The sequence below is a fragment of the Salmo salar genome, chromosome 11 (genome assembly GCF_965601325.2).
Source record: "Salmo salar chromosome 11, fSalSal1, whole genome shotgun sequence".
Lineage (NCBI taxonomy): Eukaryota > Metazoa > Chordata > Actinopteri > Salmoniformes > Salmonidae > Salmo > Salmo salar.
The window spans coordinates 10975154-10985594 of NC_138301.1; the positions used below are offsets into that span (position 1 = coordinate 10975154).

General features: G+C 39.8%; 1 pseudogene; it reads left to right on the forward strand.

Annotated features, from left to right (window-relative positions):
• Positions 1-5021: 5021 nt before the first annotated feature.
• On the forward strand, positions 5022-10052 carry LOC106562026 (hatching enzyme 1.2-like; annotated as a pseudogene).
• The last annotated feature ends 389 nt before the right edge of the window (positions 10053-10441 follow it).

Consider the following 10441-nt stretch of genomic DNA (forward strand, 5'->3'; position numbering starts at 1 on the left):
CCACCGTACCAGCATCACTACTCTGGACGGTTCTGACTTAGAATATGTGGACATCTACAAATACCTAGGTGTCTGGTTAGACTGTAAACTCTCCTTCCAGACTCACATTAAGCATCTCCAATCCAAAATGTAATCTAGAATCGGCTTATTTCGTAACAAAGCATCCTTCACTCATGCTGCCAAACATACCCTTGTAAAACTGACTATCCTACCGGTCCTTGACTTCGGCGATGTCATTTGCAAAATAGCCTCCAACACTCTACTCAGCAAATTGGATGCAGTCTATCACAGTGCCATCTGTTTTGTCACCAAAGACCCATATAGTACCCACCACTGTGACCTGTATGCTCTCATTGGCTGGCCCTTGCTTCATATTCGTCGCCAAACCCATTGGCTCCAGGTCATCTATAAGTCTCTGCTAAGTAAAGCCCCGCCTTATCTCAGCTCACTGGTCACCATAGCAGCACCCACACATAGCACGCGCTCCAGCAGGTATATTTCACTGGTCCCCCCCAAAGCCAATTCCTCCTTTGGCCACCTTTCCTTCCATTTCTCTGCTACCAATGACTGGAACGAACTGCAAAAATCACTGAAGCTGGAGACTAATATCTCCATCACTAACTTTAAGCAGCAGCTGTCAGAGCAGCTCACAGATCACTGCACCTGTACATAGGCCATCCAACTACCTCATCCCCATGCTGTTATTTATTTTTTTGCTCCTTTGCACCCCAGTATCTCTACTTGCACACTCATCTTCTGCACATCTATAACTCCAGTCTCAAGCACTCCAGTGTTTAATCGCTAAATTGTAATTATTTTACCACTATGGCCTATTTATTGCCTTACATCCCTCATCTTACCTCATTTGCACACACTGTATATGTCACGTCCTGGCCAGTATAAGGGTTAATTGTTATTGTAGTTTGGTCAGGACGTGGCAGAGGGTATTTGGTTTATGTGGTTCGGGGTGGTGTTTTTTCTAAAAGGGCATTTGATTGAAGTATTCCGGGGTTTTTTTTGCACTGTTCCTTGTTTACGTATTTCTATGTTGATCTAGCTGGTTGTATGTCTATGTTTGGTTAATTGGGGTGAACTTCCAATTGAAGGCAGCTGTGTGGTGTTGCCTTTGATTGGAAGTCCTATATTAGTTGGGTGTGTTTGTCTGTGTATTTGTGGGAGATTGTTTCTTGTTTAGCGTGTGTGAGCCTAACAGGACTGTCTGTAAATCGTGAGTTCGTTTTGTTAATTTTGTATGTTCGTTTTGAGTTTATTAAATGTTCAAAATGAACTACCTCAACTCTGCTGCATATTGGTCCTCATTTTCCGACGATGATTTCGCCATATCGTCTGACGAGGAAGAAATCCCTGACAGTATATAGACTTTTTTCTATTGTGTTTTGACTGTATGTTTTGTTTATTCCATGTGTAACTCTGTGTTGTTGTTTGTGTGGCACTGCGTTGCTTTATCTTGGCCAGGTCGCAGTTGTAAATGAGAACTTGTTCTCAACTTGCCTACCTGGTTAAATAAAGGTGAAATAAAATAAATAAAAAAATCATAGGGATGGTGTTTGGCATTCAGGCCAAAGAGTTCAATCTTGATTTCATCAGACCAGAAAATCTTGTTTCTCATGGCCTGAGAGTCATTAAGTGCCTTTTGGCAACTCCAAGCGGGCTGTCATGTGCCTTTTACTGAGGAGTGGCTCCCGTCAGGCCACTGTACCATAAAGTCCTGATAGGTGGAGTGCTGCAGAGATGGTTGTACTTATGGAAGGTTTTCCCATCTCCACAGAGGAACTCTGGAGCTCTGTCAGAGTGATCATCGGGTTCTTGGTCACCTCCCTGACCAAGGCCCTTCTCCTTCGATTGCACAGTTTGGCTGGGCGGCCAGATCTAGGAAGAGTCTTGGTGGACCCAAACTTCTTCAATTTAATAATGATGGCGGCCACTGTGCTCTTGGGGACCTTCAATGTTGCAGAAATATTTTGGTACCTTTCCCCAGATCTGTGCCTCGACACAATCCCGTCTCGGAGCTCTACGTACAATTCCTTCGACCTCATGGCTGGGTATTTTCTCTGACATTCACTGTCAACTGTGGGACCTTATATAGACAGGTGTGTGCCTTTCCAAATCATGTCCAATCAATTGAATTTACAGGTGGACTCCAATCAAGTTGTAGAAACATCTCACTGATGATCAATGGAAACAGGATGCACCTGAGCTCAATTTCGAGTCTCATAGCAAAGGGTCTGGATACTTATGGAATGAAGTTATTTCTGTTTTTAATATTTTATAATTTTGCAGCATTTTCTAAAAACCTGTTTTCGCTTTATGGTGTATTATGTGTAGATTGCGGAGGATTTGTATTTATTTAATCCATTTTAGAATAAGGCTGTAACGTAACAAAATGTGGAATAAGTCAAGGGGTCTGAATACTTTCTGAAGGCACTGCAAGTATGCCTTATTTACTTTGAGAACTACTAAAATAGTGATTTTGTCAGCAAGCATAAGCAGCAGCTCTATAGAGATGAGATGACTTGGAATTAATTAATAAAGTGATCAAATAAAACAAGTAAAGTAATGTGAATAAATGATGGTGATAAGCAGTAATGGGCAGTCACTACCATCATGGGACTTGTATTAATTGTTTTATTCAGTGTTGTTACAGCATTCAACACACATAATGCATTAAATGTCTAAAAAAGAATCAAAACCTAAATCGAAAAACCGTTATAATTTTTTAATAATCGAACCAAAACCGAACCGACCTCAAAAGGCATTCATCGCTCAGCACTAGTGTGCTGACAAAAGATGCGAGCTAGCTAATTTACCATCTACCTAGCTAGACAGTACCTGAGTTCAAAGGTTAGATAACTAGCTAGCTAGTGTGCTAATCCCAAAAAATAAATAAACTAATTGCATGGAAATTCTGTCATGTTGATGTTAGCTAGCGAAGCTACCTAGTCACGAAATGTGATCTACTTAGCTAGCTAACTATGTCATGCCAAAGACTATCTCATGCTAAATCGTCTAGCAGAATTTCTATATTCAAAAATACGTTTTAGATTTTACCTAATGCTAGCTAGCTAGCTAACATTTCCTAGCTAGCTCAGTAGTTTCTTTCACACAAACTCTTCTGTCTTGCCTCTGCACACTTCTCTCCATCCTTTCACTACACACTTTCACATAATTTTTATTTTTCAAATGTAACCTTTATTTAACCTTTATTTAACACATGATATCAGTGTCAACACCAAATTTTGGGCACGTTCCAGATCATCTTTATTTCAAGGGTGTTTTACAGATGGGCAGATCTCACAAATTCGGGGGAATTTCTCCGAAACCAGAGAACCACACCAATAATATGGCTTGAAATCTTCAGATGAAGCCTTCATTCCTGGAATAAATAAGTGTGCCAATGCATCATCAGAGTTTCAAACGTGAGGCAAGACACATCGTGGGAGTTGACCATTGGTCTGAAAACCAACCATTTCTGTTCATGGGACAGCAACAATTCATCACACACAAAAGTGAGGAAATAACTATTGTTCAACTGTGCAACCATTAAAAAACAAGGCTGCATAATGATACACAAGGGTTCAATATTATATGCATTTGTAAGTGCATTTATAAATGATTAATAGCTGGAGGTAAATAGTGGCTCACTATTTGGCAAGCGCTATTTCGCTTTCGCACTATTTTGACCAATTATAACCCATTTATATAACCCATTTATTAATGGTTTATAATGCATTTACAAATGATTAAATAACTGTTAATAAAATAATTACAATCCCTTGAAAACCCTTTATAAATGGAATCTTATTGTAAAGTGTTACAATTTCTTTCTCTACTTAGGTCAATTTCTTAAAAACCTCTGATAATTGTGTCGGTTGCCCTTCTATGACCTTGCTGGAAACATTCACAATCTTATCTAGTCTGTTCTTGTTGCACATGTTCAAATGACTAAACCAGGCCACCATAGAGATAGAGTGAGTATATAAACACAGCAGTAAGGAGATATAGCTACTTTCAGCCCCCATCCATACTTTATAAGCCCTATTCTGATCTGCACAACATTTGCCTCTTACATGACTCTATGTGCACAAGAGTAATGTAATATCTATGTTGAATGAGAGAACCCACTGACACGTAATGAAGTGTGTGGGCTGCCAACAAAGATTTCCCAGCAGCAGATATTACATGAGAAGATTTCACAGTATGTTATTGTGGTCCCTTGTAGCTCAGTTGGTTTTTCTGACAATTGCAACACTAGGGTTGTGGGTTGGATTCCCACAGGGGACCATTGCGAACGAAAATGTATTCACTCACTTCTGTAACTTGCTTTGGATAAGAGCGTCTGCTAAATTACTCAAATGTAAAAAAGTAATTTTAGGGGCCTTTTGAAGATTGTCTACGTGTATTTGATTTTCTTTCTCTTTCTGTTCAATGAGAAAATTACAAAAAAATCCATCAATACATTTTAACACTTGTAACACACCTGTCACAACTCAATGTATAGCTACTATTTCTGAATATGAAAAATGCAATGAAAGAAGAAAAAAAATCTCACTTCGAAAAAGAGGCTTCATTAATTGAATGACTTACATGCATCCTGAAAAGGTAAAATGACACACACAGAAGGGCACACCTGTTTGGAAATCCTCAAGGTCAAACATATTTAGCCATGATATGATGTCATGGTACAACATGTTTACATGCACACCTCACACACGTGCAGCAACCTCGACTCAATATGAAATTTCCTTACCTGTCAGCATATTTTTGTGCCCATATTCACTTATTTGGGGGTCTGTTAACTATCTACGTGTATATTCCTGAGGAAAGAGCATAACAAACGACCCTAACTACTGCCATTTCACCCATTCCTTCTCGGAGCTCTAAGGTAAGCACTGTGCTCAGTGTTCATATTGTATGTGTGTGAGCTTCAATGACAAACACAATGGCTGGTTTTAATGATTTTCCCTATATGGTTGTATTTATCCTACAGTCCTTTTGCTGCCATGTTTGTGTTCAAGTTCACTGTGGGTCTCCTGACCCTGATGCTGGTGTCTGCCTGGGTTGAGGAACTGACTGAGGTGAGTGACACAGGATACGAAGCTACCATGCCATAAGATTGCTGCTTTGCTAAACTCAATCGAACAGTCAACGCATATTCAAAGTAAGACTGGAACCTACTGATACCCCAGTAACATTGGGACCTTAAAAATACTTCACACAATAAATAAAGTGAGCTCCAAAGTTATTAGAGTTTTGGCTATATACTCCAGCATTTTCTATTTGAAATTATAAAAAGTCTATGTGATGTGGGTAACCATGTGGCTCAGTTGGTAGAGCATGGTGTTTGCAACGCCAGGGTTGTGGGTTCGATTCCCACGGGGGACCAGTACGGAAAAAAGAAATGTATGCATTCACTACTGTAAGTCGCTCTGGATAAGAGCGTCTGTGAAATGACTAAAATGTAAATGTAAAAAATGTTAGCGTGCAGACTGTCAGCTTTAATTTTCGGGTATTTTCATCCATATCGGGGAACCGTTTAGAAATTAGAGCACTTTTTGTCAAAACGTGTATTATGTGTATTAAAGTAGTAAAAAGTGAAGTATTTGGTCCAATATTCCTAGCACATGTGACTACACATTTGTTGGATGCATTTGCTGTTTGTTTTGGTTGTGTTTCAGATTATTTTGTGCCCAATAGAAATGAATGGTAAATCATGTATTGTGTCCTTTTGGAGTCACTTTTATTGTAAATAAGAATAGAATATGTTTCTAAACACTTCTACATTCATGTCAATGCTACCATGATTACAGATAATCCTGAATGAATCGTGAATAATATCATACCCCCCCCAAAAATGCTAGCCTCCCATTATTGTAATGGTGAAAAGTTAGCATGTCTTGGGGGTATACTATTTGTGACATAGATGAAAATACCCTCAAATGAAAGCTGACAGTCTGCACTTTAACCTCATAGTCATTGTATCATTTCAAATCCAAAATGCTAGAGTACAGAGCCAAAACAACAACAAATGTGTCACTGTCCCAATACTTTTGGAGCTCAATGTATATTCATGTATTGTGTTCTTCATGAGTAAATATACTCAATGTTAATTTTATATGTATTCTCCTTTGTCATTGTCTGTATTTTTTCACGTTGTCATCCAAAGTTCGAAGGTGAGAAAAAACTGTTTTGGCACTCTCACATTACCAAGCATATAAATAATAAAAACAATGTCATGTCATGATTTAGCAGACTTAACGGATCCAATGTTCTTTCTTATAGAGAATGTTGTGGAAGAAGACACCTCTACTGAGCTCTCTGTTGGTGAGCTGCTGACCAGAGCCGACAGGGACCTCAGTAAATTGGTTCAATGCTCAAGGAATAAAGAGAATGCAGATTCATTATTTGGGTCTAGCACCCAGAGTAACATGTTCTCCATGTTCTTTACCCAAGCCCCCGAGGCCGATGAGCCTACTCTGATGGGTGACATTGCCATGCCCTCTGAGAAGAACGCTAACCCCTGCACTGCCACTGGGTCTTTGGCAAAAGTACAGTGATGGAAGAATCTGGGTGCCCTATGTCATTGCCAACACTTCTGTAAGTGTTCGCTTTTGTATGTTGAGATATTGCACAAGCAATACAATAATTTCACTACAATCATTTTGTCAGGGCTTTCTGAAGGATCGGACCAATCCGCAGCATGATCGTAGTTCCACATCTTTTATTGAATCGTGAAACCGAATGCCATATACAATAAACTTGAAAATACAAAACAATAAAGCCGTGACGCAGAGCAGGAAAACACACTACTCACAATTAACAACCCACAGCATACAATAAGAAAACCCCCTACCTAAATACGATCTCCAATCAGAGGCAACAAGAAACAGTTGCCTCCAATTGGAGATCAACCCCAAACAACACCCGACATAGAAACAGAAAACCTAAAACCCACAACATAGAAATAACAACACAGACTGTCAAACAAACACCCCCCTGTCACGCCCTGATCCATCTACTATAGAAAATGACCTCTTACACTGGTCAGGACGTGACACATTTCCCTATCTCTTGTTGTTAATTTGATCTCTATAACAGCATCTCGTGAGATCGCCATCATCCAGCGTGGTCTTGACTTCTTCGCCGAAACCACCTGCGTCTGCTTCTTTCAGCGCCAGAACGAGAGGGACTACCTCAGCATTGAGTCTCGCAGCGGGTGAGCATAAATTTCAATAACATGATTAAACAATTCGAATATCACATCAATACATATGTAATTGAATTTCCCTTTGAGGATCATAATCCATGCAATATTTGTTTTTGCAAACCTGCACTGTCAGGTGATCCCCACCACTTTTATCTCTTATGAACCCATTACCCTGAGGTTTCCTAAAACCCTTACAATGAACTAGATGATTAGGGTAGGCCCCATTTCTGGCATTGGATTGGTGCACCTTGACCCTCTGCTCTGCTCTTCTCCCCAGATGCTACTCCTATGTTGGCCGTCAGGGTAATGCCCAGACTGTGTCTCTGGCCGGTCAGGGCTGCTTGTACCACAACACCGTCCAGCATGAGCTCCTCCATGCCCTGGGCTTTAACCATGAGCAGACCCGCAGTGACCGTGACAACCACATCCACGTCTACTGGGAGAACATAATTGATGGTCGATACCATGCATTTATCCTGTTTGCCTTTAATTGACTTTCACTTTACATGATAAGAAACTGCCTCTATCTCTAACTGCTAATTCTAACAAAAGACAATGGATTTGTTAAATTGTATATTTTGGGGGCTGCATCATACTTGTCAGCCAACCTGCTTTTTGTTTTATGAGCTGTTGAGTCATCTATAGATATCTTCTATGGGCTACGTGGGATGCTAGCGTCCCACCTGCGGGACACAGCCAGTGAAATATCAGGGCGGCAAATTCAAAAAAACAAATTGTCATAATTCAACTTTCTCAAACATACACTTCTCCTTGATGTAACCACATTGTCCGATTTCAAAAAGGCTTTACAGCGAAAGCAAAACATTAGATTATGTTAGGAGAGTACATAGACAAAAATAATCACACAGCCATTTTCCAAGCAAGGACATGTGTCAATAAAACCCAAAACACAGCTAAATGAAGCACTAACCTTTGACGATCTTCATCAGATGACACTCCTAGGACATTATGTTACACAATACATGTATGTTTTGTTCGATAAAGTTCATATTTATATCCAAAAACAGCATTTTACATTGGCGCGTGATGTTCAGAAAATGTATTATAGAAAATGTATATGTTCAGAAAATAATTATAGATAGACTACTTCTGGATGCAACCGCTGTGTCAGATTTTAAAATAGCTTTACGGAGAAAGCAGATTTTTCAATATTCTGAGTACATAGCTTGCCATCACAGCAAGCTATACAGACACCCGCCAAGTTCGATGTCACCTAAACTCAGAATTAGTATTATAAATATTCTCTTACCTTTGCTGATTTTCGTCAGAATGCACTCCCAGGACTGCTACTTCCACAAGAAATGTTGTTTTTGTTCGAAATAATCCATATTTATGTCCAAATACCTCCGTTTTGTTTGTGCGTTCAGACCACTATCCAAAGGCATAACGCGCGAGCGCGGTACCAGAGACGAAAAGTCTCCATTACCGCACTTAGAAGCATGTCAAACGTTGTTTAAAATCAATCTTTATGGTATTTTTAATGTAAAATTGCGATAATATTCCAACCGGACAATAGCATATTCATTCAAGAAGAAAAAGAAGGAACCGTGCGCTCGCGGGATCGCGCATATCCAATCCCTTTGTCCACAGGCAGTCCACTGATTGACTGAGCTCCTATTATCTGCCCAGTGACAGGAGAATGCTGAAAGAACTTTCTGAAGGCTGTTGACAGCCAATGGAAGCCTTAGGAAGTGCAACGTGACCCCACAGAAACTGTAGTTTCGATAGAGAATCAAAAGAAGAACTACAAATCTCAGACTTTCCACTTCCTGGTTGGATTTTTTCAGGTTTTTGCCTGCCATATGAGTTCTGTTATACTCACAGACACCATTCAAACAGTTTTAGAAACTTCAGAGTGTGTTCTATCCAAATCTACTAATAATATGCATATTCTAGTTTCTGGCCCAGAGTAGTAACCAGTTTAATTTGGGTACGTTTTTCATCCGGCCGTGAAAATACTGCCCCCTACACCTCAACAGGATATAGAGTTGTTCATTTCCGTTATCTATTGTTGTTTAATTTCTCTTTAATATTGTAACTGATTGATCATGCTCATAAAGTGGGGTGAAACACAGCCTATCAGCTCTATGAACATGAAGTACAACTTCGACAAGATCGCCACCCTGAACCAAGGAACTCCCTATGACTACAACTCTGTCATGCAGTACGAGAGGTCAGCTATGTGATGTCTTTCTAATAATTAAATATTTCTGGAATGGACTCCTATTATACGTAACGTTCCATCCCTTCCTCAGTGTCCTTTCATTCAGACCAAGATATACAGTACTGTAGCTTCAGCAGTGCCATTGTTTAGGAGGCCTAAATTGTGTTGCATTGTGATTTGGTGTGGTTACAGGTACGCCTTCTCCAAGAACAACCGCCCCACCACGGTGCCCTTCCCTGACAACAACAACGTGTCTTTCGGCGAGGCCACTCAGATGAGTAAGAACGACATTGACAGGCTGAACAGGCTGTATGGCTGCTGTGAGTACTGCCACACTAAACGATTTACTGTACATGGGTTTGGATGATTAAAATCTAGGCCAAGGTTGCGTGACCGGATCAAACCTCCTCGTTCCACCCCCTTGGATGCCTCTTCCCCAGAGCTAATATATCTAGAGCTTAATAACAATGTAAGAATTGTGAAATTGAGGGTGGGAGGATTTATCACACTGGACATAGCTTTATGTGTATGCTTAAATAATCACTCTTTTTTCTCCTTTCCCCCCAATAGAAACAGTTGGATACCTGTGGTCTCACTTCCGATGGACTCAAGATCATTCCGCTGGTAGAACTATTAGAATGACATTTGCTTCAAAACATCAAGGCTGTGCGACCTCTAATAATCGCAATAAAAATCTGATCAACTGAAATCAAAAGCTAATCTAAGTTGATCATTCCATTTCAGTACAGTTCTCCAAATATGTGCCCATACAACACGCTTTACTCAACATAAGTATTATAATGCTTTGAACAAGTATTACAGCAACTATGGAACATCTTCACTGTAACCCCAAACAGAAACATTTGTGGGCTGTGTTGAATTGTTTTATAACAAACACAATCATAAAACTATTTTGTGTTTACTTTCACATGAGATTATTAGAAAAGCATGATAACCAGTTTGAGGAAAACATAAAAAGTACCTTTTCCCTCACATTTAACTCATCTCAGAGAACACATCTATATAAAATG